Source organism: Natrix helvetica (genome assembly GCF_964273705.1).
Source record: "Natrix helvetica genome assembly, chromosome: 2".
NCBI classification, from domain to species: domain Eukaryota; kingdom Metazoa; phylum Chordata; class Lepidosauria; order Squamata; family Natricidae; genus Natrix; species Natrix helvetica.
The window spans coordinates 90,538,006-90,562,602 of record NC_138552.1 but is presented as its reverse complement, the minus strand read 5'-3'; positions in this window follow the sequence as shown (position 1 = coordinate 90,562,602).

Sequence of the window (24,597 nt, the reverse complement as noted above, 5' to 3'; positions counted from 1 at the left end):
ATTTAGTTTGCATTTCTTCCCTGGAAGTCTTGCAAGTTTCATGGATTTCAGTGGAGCATTTGCAAAATTTAGAAATACAGTTTAAGATTTTTAAAGGCATTGGCTCTTTTCTGTTGTTATTATGTTATAAAACTTGTCAGTTTATTTACAAAAGCAAGTGTTAGTGGTATAATAAGCTCTGATAAACAGAAAGTTTAAGGCATCAGTTTAAATGTGCTCAGGTTTTGTTTTTGAACTCATAAATCAAGTTTTAATATAACATGTAAGCGATTTGTTAACTTTATGGCAACATAAGATGACAGCTAAACTTTATTTAGACAGAATCACAGAAAATTGGAAGTTTGAGATTTTGACATGGACCATCTAAACACAAAATTCATTTATACAGTACAACTTATTTATGTCACACTATTTTAAGAATGAAATTGTCTTTCACTCAGATAGGAGCAATACAGATGATTACTGTATGTTGGACAAGTTCCTCTATTAATTTTTCCAGCAATAATCAATCCAAGAATCGCATAAACATCTACAGTATAAACACCTGCAATACTTCTTGAAAGATAAATGTCGATAAATTTAAAACTTGCTAGAAAAGTCTTAGACTTAAATTATTAAGTATGATTCTGAAATATTCAATGATTATCCAGAAGTATTTGAGTAAATCAATGAAAATAATAAAGGCATGACTAAATCTTCCAGTTACTAACTTAACTAAGCCGTTTGGCCTCTCACTGTTAAATAAGGCAGGTTGCAGAAGAGAATACCTATGCATAATTTCTGTTTATCCTGCATCAGTTCCTTTTCAAGGGTTCTAACCTATATGCAGGTTAGAGGTGGCCCTCATTATTCTCTGGGTTCCATTCCAGCATAAAACTGAAGACAATGAAATCTAGAATGAGACCTGAGTCTGCGGGAGTTGAGAAAGGCATTTGTCCTGGAGTTTGTGGTCATCCTCATATTTCTATAAAATAGTCATCTATGCAATGTGCCTGGTTTGCTTTTCTTTATTCTTCCTTGGTCACAAGGGATGTTGTCATTTCTCTCTGGTTGTGTGGCTCCATATGGTTTCCCAGAGGCAGTTGGCTTCTTCCATTGAGTCCAGATCAGAATGAGTTTAGTCTGGTTCAGACAAATGAGTCGTTAAATTGGTTGGGATTTCCAGCAGCTGACCTGAATGGCTCATCGTCACTGTTGTGCAATTTATTTTATAAGCATACAGACTTCAGGGTAATCAGTAACCTAAAATCTCTTTAAAGTCTTTTAGACTTAGCGCTCCTATAGTTCTCTATTTTGTCTCCTCTTCCCTCAAGTCCTTTTGTTGTGTCCTCGGAGATTCGACCGGAGGCTGCCGCTGAACCAGGAAGAAGCCCTGATTGGTTCAGGTGCGCCTGCCGGCCGGCAGAAACATAACAGCCCTCCCATTGGTTCCCCACCTGACAGCTTCAAGTATAAATAGCTGTCAGGCGGGTTTTGTTCTGTTAGTATTACGCATGCTGTTGAGTATTAATAAGAGTTAACTGAACCCGCTGACTCCTCAGTTACTAAGCGATCGTAAGAACTTAAAACTGGAGACGAAGGCGTGTGAAACGAATCCAATTCAAATGCTGGCTATGGCTACCGCAACTGTATTCACTGCTTTTCGCCCTGAGGCAGAATCCTGGGACGCGTTCCTTGAATGATTCTAATGTTTCCTTCAAGCTCATGACCTCACAGAACTCTCCCTTGACAGGAAGCATGGGGTTTTTCTGAATTATTGTGGCCCTGAAACGGCTTGGGCTCTATCCTCGCCAACTCCAGTCCACACCATGCCATGGGATCAGCTTCTCGCAAAGCTTAAAAACCATTAAGCACCCATGCCTTCCCATTTCGCTTGGTGACAATTTTTCCGAAAATGCATACAAGCTGAGGGGGAGTCCATCAGCCACTACATTGCTTCCCTCAGAGCCGCCACCATCCATTGCGAGTTCGCTGATTTGGATGAGGAGCTCCTTGAACAATTCATTTACGGCCTCAAGGACATTCACCTACATCGGCGAATTCTCGCCCGGTCAGAGCTGACTTTGAAAATTGCCGTGGACGACCCTCACGCCTTGTAAATGGCCGACCAGTCCACCCCTGTCCTCCGCTGTTTTCCTCAGCCACATGTCTTACCGTTCCTTGCCTCAGCTGTTCACCACCACCAAGACTCGGATGATTTTAAATCTGAAGTGGACTTAGGTTTTTGGTTTAGGTTTAGGTTTAGGTTTATTAAATTTATAGACCGCCCCCTCTCCCCGTAGGGACTCGGGGCGGTGTACAGACCGTTCTTGTATAAAACAACAAAACACAACATAAAACACCAGACAAAACAACGCAGTGGAAAGAGAAAGAAACACCTACAGATCTCTATTGAAGGCCAACCCTGCTCAATGGAACTGGACACGGATTCCACGAGGTCAATCATGTCCTGGAACACCTTGTGAACCCTTAGCCATTGACCGCCTCAGATCGCTATCCCACAAAGATGGCAGAAGCTGCCTCAGCTGTGGGGGACAGCATTTATGTTCTACCTGCAAATTCCACTCTGCCATCTGCCGAAAATGTGGGAAGAAGGGCCACATCACTGCCGTTTGCCATTCGGGTTCCGCTGATTCTCGGCAACCAGACCTGTCTGCCTCTTTCCACTGCCCACTGCCCCTGCTGCTGCATGGCATCAACATTGCTTCACCATTGGGGACTCCAATGACGCCGGTCCCGAATGGGTCATTGATTCTGCCTCTACTACTATGAGAGGTCATGGTAAGCTACACCTACAGATCTCTATTGAAGGCCAACCCTGCTCAATGGAACTGGACACGGATTCCACGAGGTCAATCATGTCCTGGAACACCTTGTGAACCCTTCTGCCACATCTCCGCCGACACCACCTGTCACCGTCCACCTGCTGTTTGAGGGACTATCAGGGGAACCCCATTCCTATTGTCAGCTGCGGCCAATTTCTGGTCCAATACGGCCCCTTCAAAGGGTGCCTGCCCCTCATAATAGTGCAGAATCCTCTAGCCTCTTTACTGGGGCTGGATTGGTTCTGTGCCGTCCATATCGGGCATTCATTCCACCCAATTGGGAACTGAATTTGAATTCCTGTTCAATGAATCTGCTGATGTGTTTGACCCAGCGTTAGGCTTCTACAAGGGCACAATCTTCCAGGGATTGATGGAGCGGTTGCTCCATGGCATTCCCGGGGTCACTCCTTATTTTGACGATGTCCTGATAGTTGCAGCTGACCGATCAGGACTCATCAAAACTCTTCGGACTGTCCTGACTCATTTCTGGACATCTGGCCTCCACTTGAAATGCACAAAGTGTTAATTAGGGGTTCCCAAGGTGGAATTTTTAGGTTACTTAATTGACCAATTCGGCATCCACCCCACTCCAGTGAAAATTGATGCCATCACCTCGGCACCTACACCCACTAATAAGGCTGAATTGCAAGCCTTTTTAGGCCTCCTAAATTTTTATTCATTGTTTATTCCTCATAAGGCGTCCGTGGCGGAGCCACTCCATAGGTTGTTGGACAGCTCTGCCCTGTGGACCTGGACAAGCTGAAAGGTACATGCGCTCATGGCTGTCAAAAAGTTATTGACTTCTGCCCCCGTCTTAACTCAATATAATGAACACCTGCCCCTAGTCCTGGCCTATGATGCCTCTCCCTTCGGAGTGGGGCCTGTCTTAAGTCACTCATACCCCGATGGGTCGGAAGCCCCAATTGCTTTTTACTCCCACACCTTATCCAAGCCTGAGCGTAACTACAGCCAGCTGGATAAGGAGGCGTTAGCCGACGTGGCGGGAGTAAAACGTTTCCATCACTATTTATATGGCCGGCCGTTCAAACTCCAGACCGATCATAAACCCCTCCTAGGGATCCTGGTAGGGGATCGACCAACCCCCATCATCTCTCCGCATATGTCCCGCTGGACCAAGTTCCTGGCCGCCTACTCTTACACCTTAGCCTATCAGTCGAAAAAACACATGGGCCATGTGGATGCTTTAAGCCAATGCCCACTACCCCTTTTGGTCTCTGACCCCACGCCCTCTACTTCTATTTGCCTCATTGATAATAATAATAATAATAATAATAATAATAATAATAATAATAATAATAATAATAATAATAATAATAATAATAATAAAATTTAAATTTATTAGCCGCTCCCTTTCCAGACAGGACTCGGGGCGGCGTACAGTGGAACATATAAAGCATAAAACATGTACAAACACATAAACATACTCATATACAAAGACATACATGCACGGAGGAGGTAACAAATTACATCACATTTAGACAATTAAAAATCACCATTAAAATACCCCATTTACAATAACACAATTTAAAAATTTAAAACTTAAAACAACTGTCAGGAGAAATAAGGCAAAAATTTACGGTTGAGCCAGGCCAGATAATTGAAAGAGGTGGGTCTTCAGCTGTACACGGAAGGATCGGAGATCGGGAATAATCCTGATGTCACGGGGGAGGTCATTCCACAGGGCTGGGCCCATCACAGAGAAGGCTCTGCTCCTGGGTGTCGGCCCCCGACACTGTTTAGTGGACGGCACCCGAAGAAGTCCCTCTCTGTGTGAGCGGATTGGTCGTAGGGATGTATGGGGCAGGATGCGATCCTGCATGTAACTAGGTCCTGTGCCATGAAGCGCTTTAAAGATCATAATCAAAACCTTGAAACGCACTCGGTAGACCACAGGAAGCCAGTGCAGCTCGCGCAGGAGAGGTGTTACAGGGGAGTATCTAGTCCTCCCCATAATCACCCGCGCGGCCGCGTTCTGGACCAACTGCAGTCTCCGAGTGCATCTCAAGGGAAGCCCCATGTAGAGAGCATTGCAGTAGTCCAGGCGAGACGTCACTAGCGCATGGGTGACTGTGCGTAGGGCATCCCGGTCCAATAAGGGGTGCAATTGGCGCATCAGGCGAACCTGATGGAATGCCCCCCTTGCCACGGCTGTTACATGGTCATCCATGGACAGCCGGGCATCCAGGAGGACGCCCAAATTGCGCACCTGTTCCATGGGGGCCAGTTGCACGCCCCCAATAGCCAGAGATGGAAGCCACTGGTTGAACCGGGAGGCCGGAAGCCACAGCCACTCCGTCCTGGAAGGGTTGAGTTTTAGTCGGTTGCCATCCATCCAGACCCGTACGGCCTCCAAACACCGGGACATCATTTCAACAGCCTCGTTGGGGTGGTTTGGGGTGGAAATGTATAGCTGAGTGTCATCAGCATACAGATGGTATCCCACCCCAAAACCACGGATGATCTCGCCCAGCGGTTTCATGTATGTGTTGAACAGGAGAGGCGAGAGGACCGACCCCTGTGGCACCCCACATGTGAGGTGGCTCCGGGTCGATCTCTGCTCCCCTGCCAACACACGTTGCGTCCGGCCAGAGAGGTAGGAGCCAAACCACCATAAAACGGTGCCCCTGACTCCCAGCCCCTCTAGCCGGTGCAACAGGATACCATGGTCGATGGTATCGAACGCCGCCGAGAGATCTAATAGGACCAGGATAGAGGAACAACCCCTATCTCTGGCCCTCCAGAGATCATCAACCAACGCGACCAAGGCCGTCTCCGTGCTGTGCCCGGGTCGGAAGCCGGACTGGCGCGGGTCTAGATAAAGACCCTGTCCTGTCCAAAGTACTAGACGCTGTCCACAGGAGTTGGACGTCTGACTCCAAGGATGCCCAATTTCTCCCTTACTTCCGCTGCCATGACAAATTATCTGTCCTACAGGGTTGCCTTCTCTGGGGTTCCCGTGCAGTTGTCCCCTTAGTCCTCTGGCACGCTATCTTACTACACCTCCATGAGGGTCACCCAGGCATCGTGCAAATGAAGAGCCTTGGCTGCAGCTATGTCTGGTGGCCCTCAATGGACAGTGACATAGCTAGCTGGGTACAGCTTTGTGTGCCATGCCAAAGCATGCGCCCGGCATCTCCCGCCGTTCCACACGGAGAATGGGAACTTCCTTTGGCACCTTGGAGCCGCCTCCACGTAGATTTTCTGGGTCCCATTGCCGGTCAAACTTTCTTTATTGTCGTTGATGCCTTGTCAAAATGGGTTGAGCTTTTCCCAATGCGAAGCACAACCTCAGGGGCCACCATTCAAATCTTGGACTCCCTATTCACCACGCACGGCCTTCTGGATGTTCTGGTCTTGGATAATGGCCCGCAGTTTACCTCTGCTGAGTTCCAAACATATCTAGCAAGCCTCGGCATTTGCCATGCTCCGGTTGCCCTGTTTCACCCCGCAGGGAACAGCTTAGCCGAATGCGCTGTGCCTTCCACTAAGGAAGCCCTCAGCCGCATGGGTACTCTGCCCTGGTCCACCAAAGTTTTAACCTACTTACAGGCCCAGCATTCCACGCCATGCCCAACATTGGGCAAGAGCCCTGCTGAGATATTGATGGGCCGTAGACTGTGCATGATTTTGGATCGCTGTCACCTCTCTTATGCCACTTCTACCTTCCATTCCCAAGAATCCCCCAGATCCTTTCTGGTGGGGGAGGGGGTGTTTGTGCAGAATTTATCGGGGGACCCTAAATGACTGCCTGGAGATATTACAGAGATCACGGGGCCCTGTTCTTACAGGGTCCAACTTGATGATGGAAGACATTGGCGCGGCCATATCAACCAACTCCGCCATAGCGAGACAGAGAGTTTTCCTATCTGGACAGCCGTGCCTGCCCCTGCTGGTCTCCCAGACACTGCCTGCCAGCAAGAACCTCCACAAACTACCAAGACTAACCGAGCTTCGTCCGTTGCGATCTTGACGGCTGCCTTACCTTTAAGAGCTGGCTCCATGATCGGGGAAGGGCCTCCTGTTCGATCTCCCTTGCCTATTCGTCTGCACGATAAATCCAGCACTCTTCCTCCGGTGGTGGACACACCCATTGAGAGGCGATCTCAGCGCATGCGCAGACGGCTCAGATACCTTCAGGATTACCCATGCTCAATCCGGGGAAAGGAGTGTTGTGTCCTTGGAGATTCGACCAGAGGCTGCCACTGAACCAAGAAGAAGCCCTGATTGGTTCAGGTGTGCCTGCCAGCCGGCGGGACAATGACAGCCCTCCCATTGGTTCCCCACCTGACAGCTTCAAGTATAAATAGCTGTCAGGCAGGTTTTGTTGTTGTTCTGTTAGTATTACACATGTTGTTGAGTGTTAATAAAGAGTTAACTGAACCCGCTGACTCCTCAGTTACTAACCGATCGTAAGAACTTAAAACCTTTCTCTTTCAGTTTGTTGTAGGATCTCCTGTGGGACTGTGTATTACAGAACATCCAGTCTCTCACTACTGAAGCCTGGCAATCATCATTCTCTGCAGCCAACAGAACAAATCTTAATAGTCCACGTTGTGGAAAGGCAACAGTGCAAATTTTATAACACATGGAAGCGATTTCATAAGTGGATTCCTAGACCACTCTGTCAGGGCTTGCTGAAAAAAGTGTTCAAATTTAAAGAAAGAAAACTTATGATGACTGTGCACCTGATTGCGTCAAGATCTACACAAAAGTTTTCTGGACAAGATATAGGGTTCAAACCTATTAAATATTCTCCAAAGCACTTTGTAGGGACATAATAATACTAGAATGTCAAATTACTGGGACATAATAATAACTTGCTATTTCGCTTTTGTAAGAATTGCAATGCTCCTGTAAGAATTCCGGCTAGCTTGTGTTTTTGTATAACTCGAAGCCTGGTACATATCTCAAACAAGAAGCGGGGTATGTCATAGCTTGGCAAATACCTCTGTTGCTAAACACCCAGCCCCTCTGTTCCTTGCGGCACAGCCAATGCAGGGCTACAAGGAAGGCATGGGCCAGGGGGCCAGAATTGGGTATTCTCTGAAGGTATAAAAGGATGCCGTACCTTCCCCAAAGTGTGGCTATTCCTTACATGCATTGTATCTGTATGTTCTGGATTTAGTTTCACCCAGTATTTTGTTTCTGGCCAAAAATAAAATCTGCTTCTTTTTGCAAGCCTCGTCTCAAGTCTCACTCTCTTTGGCATCTCAGTGGCTCTGGGAAACTTCTGGGATCTTACAACGTGAAGGCAGTAGAAGAAGTAACAGATGGAAAGTTATCAAGGAGAGATCCAACCTAGAACTAAGGAGAAATTTCCTGACAGCAAGAATAATTAACCAGTGGAATGGCTTGCCTCCAGAAGTTGTGGTTGCTCCGTCACTGGACGTTTTTAGGAAGAGAGTAGACAGCCATTTGTCTGGAATGGTATGCTTGAGCAGGGATGGTTGGACTAGACACTCCCAAGATCCCGTCCAACTCTGTTATTATGTAATGATTAAAGGAGCAGAACAATGAACACCTAAGACTCTTCAGTGTACCCATTTGAATAATCAGCACAAGTGTGATTTTTGTCTTGCAATGTTTAACCAATGCTACAATAAAACACTGCAAAGAATTATGTACTTTGAATATTTCAAGATGTTTATGAGTATGAGCAGCAATGATTTAAAGCAAAATTAAAAATAGCAAAGTCTGTACTTTGGCTGAGGTTTTTTGTAGAAACCTGGAAATAAACAATAAAGGAAATGGAAAATTAATGAATCCTTTGTTCCATTTCAGAAGCAATATAAGATCCTGACAACTCTGAGAATCATGGGATGAATTTAAACAAAGAGAAGCTTTTCTAATATATTTTCAGTCAAGAATTCAGATTCTGCATTCAAAGAACATGCTGGCTCTGGTTCTATCTTTTCCATGCTCACTGCACTCTTGAATTGAACTGTGGATGTGCAGCTGAATGTATGGAGGGCTATTGGATCAGGCTTCTGAGCAGTGACAGATATTTTTCAATGTGTGAACACATGGCTCTCCATGCATTCAGCTTTATGTTCTACGTGGCCATTCAATGATCAAAGAACAAATTCAGAAAGGGAGGGGGGATGAGGGGGAGAGCTCTCTCTGGATACTTAAATAGAGAATATGAAATCTTTTCAAATAGCCAAGGGTACAAATGGAAAAGTCAGACTCTTTTCTCAATGTTCCAAATTTAAATTAATTGGTGTGCAAATGTATTCTTCCTTTTGCTTTTTGCTTACAGTTTAATTTTTCTAGGTCCTTTTTTTCTAATTACATTTCTAAAATAAAGTAGCTACAATATGCTATTTCTCAAACAGCTTGTGAGCCATTTCCCCTAATAATAACAACGACGTAGATTTTTATATTCATACTCTTCATTAGTGTATCAAAAGCTTCAAACGGTTGTCTTGAGTTTTGGGTCAATTAGAAATAAACATTAAGTACCTGAAAATAATTTTCTTCCCAATACTTAGCCGCTGCCTGCAGAATGCGTAAAAGAAGAGGAGGATCAAACTTTTCCTTGGATATTGAGCCCGTGAATACATGAAAGCTGAGTGGGACAGTGCTATTTCCTTGCCATTGGGTCTATAAGCTGAATACAATACTTCCAACTTATAAATGTATGAGAAATTTGCTCCTTGGAATCTGAAACAATCTGATTGTAGATCTATCTGACAGTCATGTAGCTAGGTCTGACATATACACAGAGGGGGTCCTTTTCTGAATGTCACAATTGTCAAAATACATTTTATGGAGAGAGAACCAGGCATGCTTAATTCTGACACTTTGTCTCTCCTGGCAGAAGTGATGTGGAGCATCAAGGCTGGGTCTCTTTGCCTTGACCAACAGCTTTGTTTTGAAGAAAACTTTCACGGGGAAGAAGAAGTTTGGCTTAGAAGCTTAGAAGTGAGGTTGCTTCAGGAGGACTTACAATAGTTTGTTTAGTGACCTTTCAAAGTTACAATCGCACTGGAAAATGTGACTTAGGACAGTTTTTCACAGTTACAACCTTTGCAGCATCCCCATGATCATGTGATCAAAATTTGGACGCTTGGCAATCGGCTTATATTGATGACCACTGCTGTGTCCCAGGGTCATGTGATCACCTTTTGCGACTTTCTGACAAGCAAAGCCAATGGGGAAGCCAGATTGATTTAACTTATCAACTGCAGTGATTCACTTAACAATTGTGACCAGAAAAGTGGGGCAAAACTCACTTAACAAATGTATCACTTAACAACAGAAATGTTGGGCTCCATTGTGATCATAAGTTGAGGACTATCTGTATTCCTTTGAAGCTCTGCATATCCCTCAGACTATAGTTATCTGAAAGGAAGTTTTTGTGTGACTCCCCTCCCTCCAAAAGAGTAGATTGTTATCATCACTGTAGAAAATTAGAAGCAGACAAATCTTGTGCTGTGAATCCTCTTCCTGATCTTATCCACTCAAAGTTTTGGGCTTCAGCTGAAACCAGTCCTGAGAAATCCATGTAATATATTTTTCTATGTGTTTTTCAGGAACATGGGTAGCTCAGTGGCTAAGGCGCTGAGCTGGTCGATCAGAAAGGTTGGCAATTCGGCGGTTTGAATTCCTAGCGCCATGTAATGGAGTGAGCTCCCGTTATTTGTCCCAGCTTCTGCCAACCTAGCAGTTCAAAAGCATGTAAAAATGCAAATAGTAGCTTATTTTTTGGCAAACTTCAGATGCACCCACATCTTTCAATGGCAAAAATAATTAAATTATGGATAATCACTAAGAAAGTGTTTTGCTTACCTTAAGACCCACACCCTTTCAATAGATAAACAGGATGAACTGTTGCACTTTCACAGCAGAACTAAAAGTTCTCACTTGGCTATTGATTTTAGGAATATAAAAATTATGGCGTTTCAGTTTTCCTTTTCCATGGTGATAAACCAATAAAATTCAGTCTGAAGACTGTCAGAGTGACTTACATGAATATCCTGTGAGTGATATAGCATAAAAGACAAAGCACCAAGATCCTTTTGATTTACTCCAGTGGGCTTGCAAGAGAACAGGGGGCAAAAAAATCTTCAATGACTTATGTGGTTTTAACTTAATTCCATTGTACCAGCCTGGCCATAGAAATCTCATTCATGCTTCTATAAAGTGGCAATATTTTGCATAATAAACCTAGGCATGTTTCTCCTTCATTTCCAAATGAGTTAAAAGAGAGACAAAAGAGAAAATCCAATAAGGCAAATTTGGTTAGCTTTGTATGAATTATGTGTGCCTCTCTGGATATATATAATCTTATCTCACTATTTCTCTCCCAAATATATTTTGTGTTATTTCTTAACTCAAAAATAATCTATAAAAATTGCTTAGTGAAATATTTACTTCTATTATAGCCCAAAACTATCATCCTATGCTTACTTAATCTAGAACTAAATTCTTTTCAACTCAATGGAGTTCTAAGTGACCTATGTGGCTGTATGGTAATAGCTAAGCCAAAAGCTGTAAAATATGTGGGAGAGAAGAACAAAAGGCCAAAAGCTAACTATCTGTTTTATCCCAACATTAGTAATCCTAAAGCTTTATGCAGTTGGCCATTTAAAAGGAACAGATGTTTCTCTGCAGACAAGATCCTTGTCTGTTCCAGGAAGCAATGCTAGATAGCATAATGGGCTAGTGTTTAATCTCAGGAGCCTTCACAATTTCATGTTCTTTGTGTTGTTAACTATGACATATGAAATGATAATGAATTAATATACAAAACATAATTAGCCAAGAGTTTGTACAGGGTTAGAAGGGAGATTTAACTGTAGTCTAAATTGTGCAATGAATGGTTCAACAGTTAAAGATGCTGAGCTTGTCAGGTGAAAATCTGACGGCCTGCGTTTGATGGGACAAGCTTCCGTTCACCACCACCACCCCAGCTCCTGCCCACTTAGCAGTTGGAAAGCATACAAATGCGAGTAGATAAATAGGTACCACTTCAGTAGGAAGGTAACGGAGTTCCATGCAACTCAGCATATAGCCATGCTGACCACATGAACACAGCAATGTCTTAGGTGGTATGCATGTGCAGATGAGGCACATGCGAGTGAAGCAAGTGTGCATGTGATCAAAGCAGGCATGTGTGCATGCTCACATTTGCGAACCATAGGAAAGTTAAGTGAATCCTACCGCTGGCATGATTGGCAATGTGGGACCTTCCTAATGTGGGACACTTTCGGAGAAAATTTGGAGATTCAATTTGGAGATGAAGCACCTGATTTTCTTTTATTACAATTTTAGATAGGGAGTTTTTATTAGAAAATAAAAAAATATTAGAAAATATTTTTGGTCTCTTGGAGGTTGAAGCAGCAGTTGGACTTATTTTGGGGCATCTATGAAATATGGAGTTCCCTTGACATTTTCATTCTTTGCCTAGTTCAGTAATACAAGAGTTTCTACAGAGGTTGTAAAAATCAGGAGTCTGGTAGCATACTTTCTGTCTTAACACATGCTTAGGGCAGTTAAGCTGATGCAGGATTTAAAGTGACGATATTGCCAATTTTGCTTTCCCCCACTCCAGTCTAAATCTTACATCAATCTAGCTACACTACATCTATTAAAGTTAGCTGCAGCTTCCAAAATTTGTTCGTAGAAAAAAGTACTACTAGATTCCTTTTGATTTTTTTTTACCACCAGACTAACATGTCTGTCTTCTTTCAATACCTTCAAAATTTGAAGTGCCTTCTTATCTTTATTCATGTGTCTAAAGCAAAGGTGAACACTCTTTGCCTCAGGTCTGAGTTCCTGATGTTATTTGTCCATCATAATTCCTTTTTATCCGTACTTGAGAAACACTTGAGAAGAAAATTCGAAAGAGGTTCCACACAATATTAGATTGCATCCTGATTCAAAATCAACTTGGAGGTTCTATCCTAGCAAAATAAAAGGGTTTGGGGGATTTTTTTTTTTTTTTTTGATAAGGCTACTAAAATTTGTCAGGAAATAGAAGCAAGCATGCCTTTTGTAAAAACAAAACAATTAAAATAAGACTGAACAGTTAAACACTTGTAAAGGATATTGTCAGCTTGAGTCTAACTTTTTATATCCAACATTGTGGCTGGTTTGTTGCATAAACTCTATTGATTTCATGAATAATCAACAATATACCATGCCAACGACAGGTTTTATTTCCGGTGTCTGCGGTAAGGAATTTTGCAGGTATACAATTCATCTTCACACTCTGCTTGTTGTTCATGCTTAAACAGAAGTAGAAAAGTGAAATCTATAATGATACCTGATGCTAGCAAATGCAAAGACACGCAGATTAATACAATGACAAATAGCAATCTTTGTGGGTTTCCTGGACATGGAATTATTTTTGAAACCTTTTGTGTACTTCACCTTTTAAAAAAAAACCAAGATTCTACAGCCTGGTTATTTGGCTGTGGGTCAGTGGTGGGATACGACCGGTACGCCCTGAGAGGACCAGGTGCCATTCCAGTACGGTGCTCCGGAGGGCCCACCCGCCCACCCATCCTCCTTACTGGTATTTGAGCTGATCGCGGCTTCCGCGCATGGAGCGTATGATGCCTCTGTGACACTCTGCTGAGCAGCTGGAGCATCATGGGCAGTAAGTACGCATGTGTACACTGCATGTGTGGTGTGGGCATGCATGTGGTGGACACCCGGCCCCATTGCACCGTACCAGTTGCAACGGGATCCAGAACCCACCACTGCTGTGGGTAGAAGCTGACTAAGGCAAGAGAACAGCACAGATGAAGTAAGAATCTTTAGGATTCTGAATTGCAACATGCTTGGCCATCAAAACCACAGAGGGAAGGGAATTCGCCCTCCTTCCTACAACTCAGTTGTTATGCAAGGTAAATATTATTTTTGCCAAAGACCTAATTGTATCACTTTCAGAGAACTTTTGAAATTAGGCCAAAGGTCTAATTTTGTCTGCTTACAGTCTCAATTTCCTTCTCTCTGCTTCCAATCTTCTGCATCATTCCTTAGTTCAGGGGGAATTTCTTAATTTAAGGCTGAAAAATGCCAGAGGACTGATGTTAGTCTAAGAAATGCTAGATGGATAGTATGCGCAGTCACTGAAAACCAAAATGGCGGCGGCCCGGCAGCAGCAAGGGAACCGGTTGCGGGTGTGGCAGGCTTAGGTTGCTGTCTGTTCTGTGACCCATGCCTGAATTCCACTACCGGTTCGGCTGAAGCAGGAGCAACCCACCTCTGGATGGACTGGGTCAACATTTGCTTGGGGTCACGGCTGGTTCTTATAACCATCTCTTTTATATTTGTGTCACCTTTCAAGCCATAGGGCTATTTTTCATCATCTAAAATCTTGCTACAAAGCTACCTGGAGCAGATGTGTGTATGTATGAATAAATGCATCCCTCTTCACAATCACCTACAAGATTGGCAGTTTGCCAGAGTGTAGCTTTTAAAAAGAACTTTGCAAGTAGAAGCCACTTCACAGCCACTGGGGTGTCAGGTTTTTTAAAAGGGCTTTTTAAAAACCTTGTTTCCTTGTTTAACCTTGTTTCCTTTATCTATGGTCAATTTCTTTGGGAAATAGGTGTAAAAGGATGAGCAAATATCCTGGATCTGCTTGGTTTAATTGATATTTAAAATCGGATGAAGGTATGCTTTTATAAAATTCCATCACAAAGAAGTAAACAAAAGAAACAAATTGATCTTTTCATCCTAGGCAAGATTAGCAAGAACAGGTTATATTCATTTGATTTCAGGGAGGGTATGATGGAGGATTGGGATGAATTTATTTCCTTTATAAATCAGGAAGAGTTCAAGCAGAGTACAGCATGTTGCTGTGTTTCATTTATGAAATGGCTAAATTGTAGTCATGAAAGTTTAGTGATTGAAGAATATATTTCAGGCCAGGCAGCTTCTTGATTGCAGTTGGAACCAATCTGAATATTGAATATTGTTTTCTGCCAATTGGTATTTATATAATCAAATCTACATGCTCTGTAAAAACTTTACTGTTTTTTTTTAAATCTTTCTTCCTTTCTTAGGAAGCAACTCTTTTGCTTAAAATGGAAACAAAAACTTTAGACAATAGTCCTCAAGCTTTTGAAATTCAAGTATATATTTTTTTCATCTCTTTTTATATTACAATAGCTGATAACCCGGCATTGCCAGGGTATTTATTTATAGGGGAGAAATGTCCGGACCAAACATAATTTCTAATGTTGGATTTTCCCCCTTACCAGAGGGACCCCCCTTGTAGAGTACTGTGAAGCTGTTACCATGGCAACTCCACTGCCCTGCACAGTAGAAGCCATTTTATGGACGTATAGTAGAAGCCATTTTAAGGCACAACAGGCTGTATCTTAACAGAACACACACAGAGGTTTTAGGAATGTCTTACCTCCACAATATTTCTTTTCAGAGAGTAAGTCATCTGTGTAACAAGTTTGGTTGAGATTGCTCAAGGCGTTCCAGAGTTATGCTGGAATGCACAGACACAGACACACAAACACACAAAGAGAGAGCTAGCTAGAGAGAGAGAGAGAGAGAGAGAGAGAGAGAGAGAGAGAGAGAGAGAGAGAGAGAGAGAGAGAGAGAGAGAGAGAGAGAGAGATGATAGAAGAATATCTAAAAGATCATGGAATACAGAAGAAAGGAAAGGGTTAGTTTATGATGGGCCACATAAGTATACTTACAAACAGCCTCTTGGAATGTGAGCTTTTGTAGTTGACCATCATCACTATGGTCAACACTTCTAGCTCAGCTATTAATAAATTCACAAGTCTCAGGGAAGCAAAAGCTAATCCACGTTTATCCCTATGCTGATCTCCCTTTCTATTCATTTCCCTGCATTCATCTTCTGCTGATAAGATAGACAAATCTCTTAAATTTCAGCTTTAATCCTAATTATTGATTTATTTCTTGCAACACTTAGCTGATATCTCCATTCCTGCCTCCCTGTCACTCAAAACATTTTGTCTCAGACAAACCAAATGCTATTTGGCACTTCAAAATGTTTAAACCATGGGATAACACACTGAAAAGAACTAACAACAGTGCTAACTTTCAGTGTAAGGATGGCATGATTCCACTCAGCCTAGACACTGTAGTTTCCCTAATAGGAAATTTTTTAATGCTTTTCAAACATAGTAACCTTACTAGCATTATAATATTGTACAGATAACTATACCTGAATCAGATGATTAGAGACTGCCCTAATTGTATAATAAACATAATTGTGGTGACATGCATCTTTACTCCTACCTCCCACATGTTCAAAGATACTACCGTAATAAGTTGTCACTCAGTTCCTGATTTTTTAGTAACCAACAGAAAGTCCGTATTTACGTTCAGCTTGCTCATACTTATTTAATCAATTACGAAGCCCACATAATGCTTTGACTATCAACCATTTCTCTGATGTTTAATGATGAAGAACAATAAAACAGTGTGACAATTATGTATTGGTACCATCTGTTTCAAAACACCCAATGATGACTTCTAACAACATTACATAGAAATAGTTTAATATAAAGATTTATAATCTAAGGCAGGGGTGTCAGACTCGATTTCATTGAAGGCCGCATCAGGGTTGTGTTTGGCCTTGGGGGTGCCAGGGGAGGGCGTGGGCAGGGTAGCATGACCAGCTCAATGTCACTCATGTTGGGGGGGGGGTCGCCTGTGGAGGCCTGAGCACTCTGCCAGTGAAAATAGGCTCCTCAGCTTCATTTTAGGCTATGACACCCCTGATCTAAGGAGTCATGGTGTCAAAACAGTGGTTCCCCTCCCGACTTTTTAGAAATCACCTAACAGGAATGACCAGAATGTCTGCAAATCAGTATTTTCATTATACTTTTTCTTTCAGCCTTCTCCAATTTCCAGAAATTTAAAAAGTTAATAAAGTTAATGAAAATCCGCCTAGCTTCAGAAGAGTAAATGCATATCTCTTACTTTGGAATTGAGTGAACATGATGTGATACAGTGTTTGCTGAAAACAGAAAAAGGGAGAAAAGTTCTTGCTTAACCTACTTCTTCCCTGTTGACAGAGTTTGGGGGCCTAGGGCTGACTTCATGTTTCCCCCCCATTTCTATCCTCTTTGCCTGCATGTTGCAGTGTCATTGTCTTTATCTGAATTGTTCAGATCAGTTCTTTCCCACTCTTCTTTTTCTATGATGTGTGCTCCTTTCCTCTTTTCATCCCAAAAGTAATAGAATAATTCATCATGCCATATCCAGAACTGATCTTCCCCTGTCTGCAATTTTATCTCAAGTCAGGAGGTCTTCCTTCGGGACCATATCCTCTGACTGGTTTCAGTTTGCTCTGTAATTCTCACCACCATCAGTTATTCAGCCCAGATCACCCTATGCATCAGCTTAAGAATGATTATCTAGCCAGAGAAATCAATAAACAGAAGCACTATTAATAACGCATCTTATAAAGGGAATGCCAAAATGATTCTTATGTTCTCTTATGAATGCAAAGCCGTCACAGGGAGAAAAGCATCAGAAACCGATTAGAATTAAATCTTTCAGGCACTATTATTTAGGGTTCATTAATAGTCCGGTGTGAACACCTTAAGGCTGCTGTGTGCTAATAGCATTTGGGGGGGGGGGGGGGCGAGGTGCCTAAAATGATAACAGTTTTGTGTATAAGCAGCAGAGTCTTCAGTGCTTAGTCTTCCAACCTTGGCTTGGCCAGCATCAATCTACTTCGTGGCTCTAAATAGTGAATGAAAAAGTTCTGATCACAAAAGAAACTTCAAACTTGGTTGCTTTAAAGAGCAGCTCTTTAAATCAAGGGAGTTCATATGCCAGTCTTTGTCAGTATTCTATTTAAAATGACACATTTATTTTTCAAAAATAAGATTTAAAATGGGTATGTACCACACTTATTTTAAGGAGGAAAAATCCACAACCCCTATGTTTATTTGGTGATGAACATACTGTATTTTTTGGAGTATAAGACACACCTTTTCCCCTCCCTAAAAGAGCATGGAAATGTTGGTGCATCTTATACACTGAATGCGACCATTTTTTGGGCTCCCGAAGCCCCATCCTGCATCCCATTTTTGCAAAAAATGGCCCATTTCTTGCAAAAACAGAAGTGTTTTTGCCTTCCCACAGCCCCCAGAAGCACTCTGCAAGCTTCAGCAGGGATGGGGGAAGTCAAAAATGCTTCTGTTTTTGCAAAAAAACCAGCCCATTTTCAACCCGTTTTCCACAAAAATGGGGGCATTTTTGCCTTCCCCCAGCCCTGCTGAAGCCTGCAAAGTGCTCCTGGGGGCCAGGGAGGACAAAAACGTTTTTTTCTTACTTACCTCTTCAAAATCTTGGTGCGTCTTATACACTGGTGCATCTTATAGTCCGAAAAATATGGTAGTTATTGTTCCTTCCCCCTTCTCCTTCTATTTTCTTCACAATAAAAGCCCTGTAAGGTGATCTAGGCTGAGAGAGAGAGAGAGAGTGTGACTGTCCCAAGGTCACCCAACTGGTTTCCATGACTAAGGCTGAACTAGATCTCACAGTCTCCCATTTCCTAGCCTGGTGCCCTAACCATTACACCAAATTAGTTCTCTAATTAGCCCTTTAAAAAAATTCACCCTGATTCTTTTAATGATGCCATTATATCACTACTATTCCCCACTTTAAACATACAAATGCAAGACTGATGAATAGAAACCATGACATACGAATATTAATTCACACTCTGCTGTAGTTTTCACCCAAAGTGTATTTATTTAAATTGAGTCTAATCTGATTTTCAAATTGGCAATTTTAAAATGGGTGGACTTGGATTCCCAGAATTGCTGGCTGGAAAAATTTTAGCAGTTCAAATCCATGCATCTCAAAGTTGCCAAACTTTAAAAACACTAGTCTAATCTATCCAGAGAAATTTGCATTCAGCTAGCATATTTAGGACTGCAGACTGTAATAGTTTTTCTCTAAAAAAAATATTGTTTCTAACCTCTAACTTGTGCAAATTGGGAAACAACTCTTTCCCCCCACTAAAATCATACAATTTAGCCTCAAATCAAACAAAGAGCTGTGATGGCACAGTGACTAGAATGCAGTACTGCTGGCTACTTCTGCTGATCGCTGGCTGCCAGCAATTTGGCAATTCGAGTCTCACCAGCTGAAGGTTGATTCAGCCTGCCATCCAGGAGTGGGTTCTAGCTGGCATTACCACTGGTTCGCTCATGTGCATGCTTTGCACAAATGTGCTGGATGTGTGTTGTGCACACATGTACAGTTCAATGGAAATTGTTCTGTACATGTGCAGAACTCCCAAAAAACTTGGCAGTGGTGGTGACCAGGGGAACTGGTTTGGCGGCATGGCCAGCCTGGGTCATTGCCGGTTCTGTGAACCAGTAGAAACCCACCTCTGCTTCCATCCTTCCGAGGTCAGGTATAATAAGGTCCCAGATTGTTGGGGGCAATATGCTGACTCTGTAAACCACTTAGAGAGGGCTGTAAAACACTGTGAAGCAGTAAAAAAGTCTAATTCCTTGCTAATTACTAATTTCCCATGACTAGAAGTTCAATCGTAATGAGGCAGAATGAGCTTCCATTATTACACTGTAAAAGTTTTGACATTGAAATAAAAAAGATCCCAAACATTATTCCATTGTGAAAGGCTGCAACAAGACAACAATGGAGAAAATTTAAGTACAGGAATTTTAAAGTGAAGAATGCATATCAGAGTTGGCATTCTTCCAGGCGGCTGCTATTCTAGTCTGTTTTGGTGTAGTAGTAGTGAATGCTTCAGGCTAGAAACCAGGCAACCATGAGTTTTAGCCCCACCTTAGGTACAAAACCAGCTTTGACCAGTCACTTTCTCTTAGTCTTAGGAAGCTGGCAATGACAAACCAGTTCCAAAAAACGTTGCCAAGAAAACTGTAAAGACTTATCCAGGCAATGTATGAGAATTGGGCAACACTGAGAGAATACGCACACACACACACACACACACACACACACACACATGTTGTATTTGTGCTGATAAATAAATAAAGGGAGACTAGTATAGATCTATTTCAAGCCATTTAGCTCTCATCAGCTAGCCATACCCATATCCAGGCAGAAAACCATTTTTTAAAAAAAGAATTTTATTGGTTTTTGAACATTTATAGGGAAGGGTAGATGGGTATATATATTTGCTTTTGTAGATTTTCATGGGTGTAGGTATGCTGGTTTTGTTGTATTTGGGTCTTTTCCCGTGTAGGATTGAGATTGTCTTGGCAACGTTTCGGCAAGATCTCACTTGCCATCTTCAGGCTTGGGCTTAAAATGTGATCGGAGCTGCCGTCTTTCTGTAAATCTTGGTGGGAGGGGATGGGGTGCTGGCTTTGTTTCAGTTAGTGGAATGATTGGTTGTGTGGTTGTATCATGATTGGTAGATTGGTGCTGATTGGTGCTGGCTGTGTGTGCATTGTTGTTTTGTATTGTAACGGCCTGAGTGGTGGGTGGTGTTCGTTTGTTGACTCTGGCTGGTTTCCAGATGTTTGGTAGGCAGGAGGTATCATCACATTTATTCATGTTGTGGGGGTGTTTCTCTAGTTTGATGGCTTCCATAATTATTCTCATGTTGAGGTGGCAGATTTTGCATGGTATTTCGTAGACTGCTTGGTTTTCTAGCTGGATTTTGTCTTTGGGGTTTCAAACCCCAAACCCCAAAGCCCTGATTCGAATCCCAGTAAGGGTATGGCTAGCTTATGAGAGCTAAATAGCTTGACATAGATCTATACTAGTCTCCCTTTATTTATTTATCAGCACAAATACAACACACACACACACACACACACACAGGACTAGTTACAATCAAGCTTCCTAAACATGTAGATAGCTTGGAAAGCCTTCTGAGTATGTGGTGATATTATTAGAAGGTATGGAACCAATTTTATATGTTCATTTTGGAGTTATAAAGAATGGGTATAGGAGTGGGAAGCTTCTGAGAGACAAAATCTTTCTATTTTACTTTTAGTTCCCCATCCCCAAACTCAATACATCTTTCAAATACATAGTACCAAAAGTCAGGAGTAACATTATTGATTTTTTTTGGGTGGGGGAGTATGATTTTGAGCCATGAGTAAGAGGCTGAGTGTAAAAGGAGAAATGGCAGTAGTTTGCCCATCATTTATACAAAGATGGAAGGAAGACTATACACTAGGTATAGGTAAAGGTTCCCCTCGCACATACAGTATGTGCTAGTCGTTCCTGACTCTAGGGGGTGGTGATAATCTCTGTTTCAAAGCCAAAGAGCCAGCGCTGTCCGAAGACGTCTCCGTGGTCATGTGGCCAGCATGACTAAACGTCGAAGGCGCATGGAACACTGTTACCTTCCCACCTAAGGTGATTCCTATTTTTCTACTTGCATTTTTACATGCTTTCAAGCTGCTTGATTGGCAGAAACTGGGACAAGGAACAGGAGCTCACTCTGTTACACAGCGCTAGGGATTTGAACCGCTGAACTGCTAACCTTTCCAATCTACAAGCTCAGTATCTTAGCCATTGAGCCACCACGTCCCTTCATACACTACAAGTTAGTTATTTGGTTGCCAGAATTTGGCGGCTCAGTCTCACCACAGGTAATCCTCGATTTTGATCAAAACTGAGCTCCAAATTTCTGCTTCTGAGACAAGTAAGTGAGTTTTGCCCCATTTTAGGACTTTTATTGAATGAATCACTGTGGTTGTTAAGTTAGTAACACAGTTAAGTGAACCTGGTTTTCCAATTGACTTTGCTTGTCAGACATTCATAAAAGATGATCACATGACCTCGGGACTTGCAACCATCATAAATATGTGTCAGTTGCGAAGCATTTGAATTGTAATCACATGACCATGGAATGCCACAACATTCGTAAGTGTGAAAAATGGTCACAACACACTTTTTTCAGTGCTGTTGTGACTTTGAACAGTTACTAAAGGAACTGTTTTAAGTCGAAGACCACCTCTGTTTTGGGATCCTGTAAAAGTTGTTTTGGGGACTACATATGGCTCATTGCTTGAAAAATTATAATACTGATGCTCAAATTAGAGATGAAATATTAATCAAGCTATTTCCTTTTCACTCTGCTTCCTGGTATATTAAGTTTGAATGAAACAATTTCCCCATGATTTTGATAATAGTTTGTCAGTTACGCAATTGGCACCTTTTTCTACTGGGCACAAAAGCTGATGGCCATTCTTGGCTTTCATTATCTCATCTGATTTGTAGGCTACTGAGCCATAAGATCTTTTTCCATACTTGCTTTCCTTATGGATATCTCTGAGGGAAATAGCAGATTTTCTGATGCCATACTCAGCCATAGCACGTATTGGAAAAGCCTGAATTCAGTAGCTTTATTTCATCTTTTCAAGATATTATAAAACTTACCAGGGAGTAGTTCACCATGTCTATGTTTTTATATGGGCTTATCTTAGGAACGTAACACAGTTCCATAGATTATACAGAAAATGAAAACCTGCTACTAAAAGAGACTGCTTTCCGTCTCATGAGTTGGTTTTCTCCTTAGGTGGTTTTCAGTATTGCTCTCCGTTCTCAGCCAGATGTTAGAATTGTCACCTCTTATTTCACAAAGAATCCAAGTTGCCTTTAAATAGATCAGTAAAACAGAGTTGGGGGGGCAGTGTGTGTGTGTGTGTGTGTGAAGCACTGGCACCACTTGCTAGCATTTCTGTGGAGAATAATACTTCACAGCTGACTTCTGTAGCGGTTTGAGATTTATGCTAGCCTTTACAAACACTCACACTCTCTGTCTTTTGTGTTTGCTTTGAATGCTGAAATGGTGGCCTATAATCCTCATGAAAAAAGATGCCTTCAGTCAGCAGGGTATTTATTTTTCTGAGCCCTAGTTAATGCAGAGGGAGGTAAAGGGATGCCATTCAAATGGCTGGATAACAGATGCTAGTTTCTTTGTGCAAAAGATTAAAGATTGCTCTCTATTACCTTAGGAGGAAAGTAGCTCCTATTGTACTTTTCAGGGCAGGACAAGAGACTGGGAATTCCACAAATAGATGCTAATACCTGGATTAATATATCATTTGAAGAACCTGAGAAATTGCAGTGAATCTTTGTGCCAAATTTTACACTAAGTGCCAGTTCCTGCCCACCACACTTCTAACCAAAGTGGAGGAGATAAAAAATGCAAGTTCCTGTGACATTTAAGATTTGAGTCTGCAAGATGAGAAAAACTGCTCGCTATCTCTGTGATATACTGTCCCTTGCTTCTATGCTTTAAAATGTATCTAACCTGGCAAGAAGTTTATTTATTTATTTTTACTTCATTTATTCACTCATTCATTAGAGGTAGTCCTCAACTTACAACAGTTAATTTAGTGACCATTTGAAGTTACAATGGCCCTGAAAAAAGTGACATGTCTGTTTTTCACACGAACATTTTAGCATGGTCACGTGATCAAAATTCAGATATTTGGCAACTGTTTCAAATTTATGATGGTTGAGGTGTCCCAGGGTCACGTTTTGTGACCTTCTGACAAGCAAAGTCAACGGGGAATCCAGATTCACTCAACAACTGTATTAGTAACTTAATAGCTTCAGTGATTCACATAACACAGGGGTGTCCAAACTTGGGAACTTTAAGACTTGTGGACTTCAACTCCCAGAATTCCCCAGCCAGCCATGCTGGCTGGGGAATTCTGGGAGTTGAAGTCCACAAGTCTTAAAGTTCCCAAGTTTGGACACCCCTGACTTAACAACTGTAGCAAGAAAGGTTCTAAAATGGGGCGAAACTCACTTAACAAATGTCTCACTTAACAACAAAAAATTTGGGTTCAGTTGTGGTCCGATGACGAGGACTACCTATAATTCATCATATTTATATAGCCATCTATCTCACAAATAAATGGCCAGCACATACCAAAGCTAAAAGTAATATTGATATTACTATAAAAATATTTTTATAGTTTTAAAGAGAAGATCAAGTGTTAATTACACCAGGGGCCATCTCAATTTTTCACAAGTCCCCTGGGATCCCCAGGCCAGATCTTGAGGAACTTCCAGAAAGTTAAAAGGGATGCAACCAGACTCACTTTGGGAGGAGGGGGAGGAAGGAACGCTCCATTAAATAGGAGCCACAGCAGAAAAAAAACTTCCACCTAGGAGCCACAACTCCTTAGCTGAGAGGACCTGCAGCATGCCCTCTCTGCTGGATGTGGTGGGACAGCAAATGTAATCAGGAGAGGCAGTCCCTCAGATAATCCATTCCCATGCCAGGTAAGGCTTTACAGATTAAAACTAGCATCTTGAATTAGACCCGGAAAGGACTGATAACCAGTGCAGCTCCTGGAGCAAAGATGTAATGAAAAAAAGCAGGCTTAACTGCCTGTGTTGCTGCATTTTGCATCAATTGAAGCTTCTGGATGCTCTTCAATACCAGTTCCATGTAGAGCACATTACAATAGTCCACCAAAGAGGTGACCAGGACATGAGTGATACATTTAGGCAACAAAAACGAAATGCACAGGTACAGTATAGGTGGTACATTGCTCAACAGTAGTAACTGTGAAAGGGATCTTGGAGTCCTAGTGGACAACCATTTAAATATGAGCCAGCAGTATGCAGCAGCTGCCAAAAAAGCCAATGCAGTTCTAGGCTGCATAAACAGAGGGATAGAATCAAGATCACGTGAAGTGTTAATACCACTTTATAATTCCTTGGTAAGGCCACACTTGGAATACTGCATTCAGTTTTGGTCGCCACAATGTAGAAAAATGTGGAGACTCTAGAAAGAGTGCAGAGAAGAGCAACAAAGATG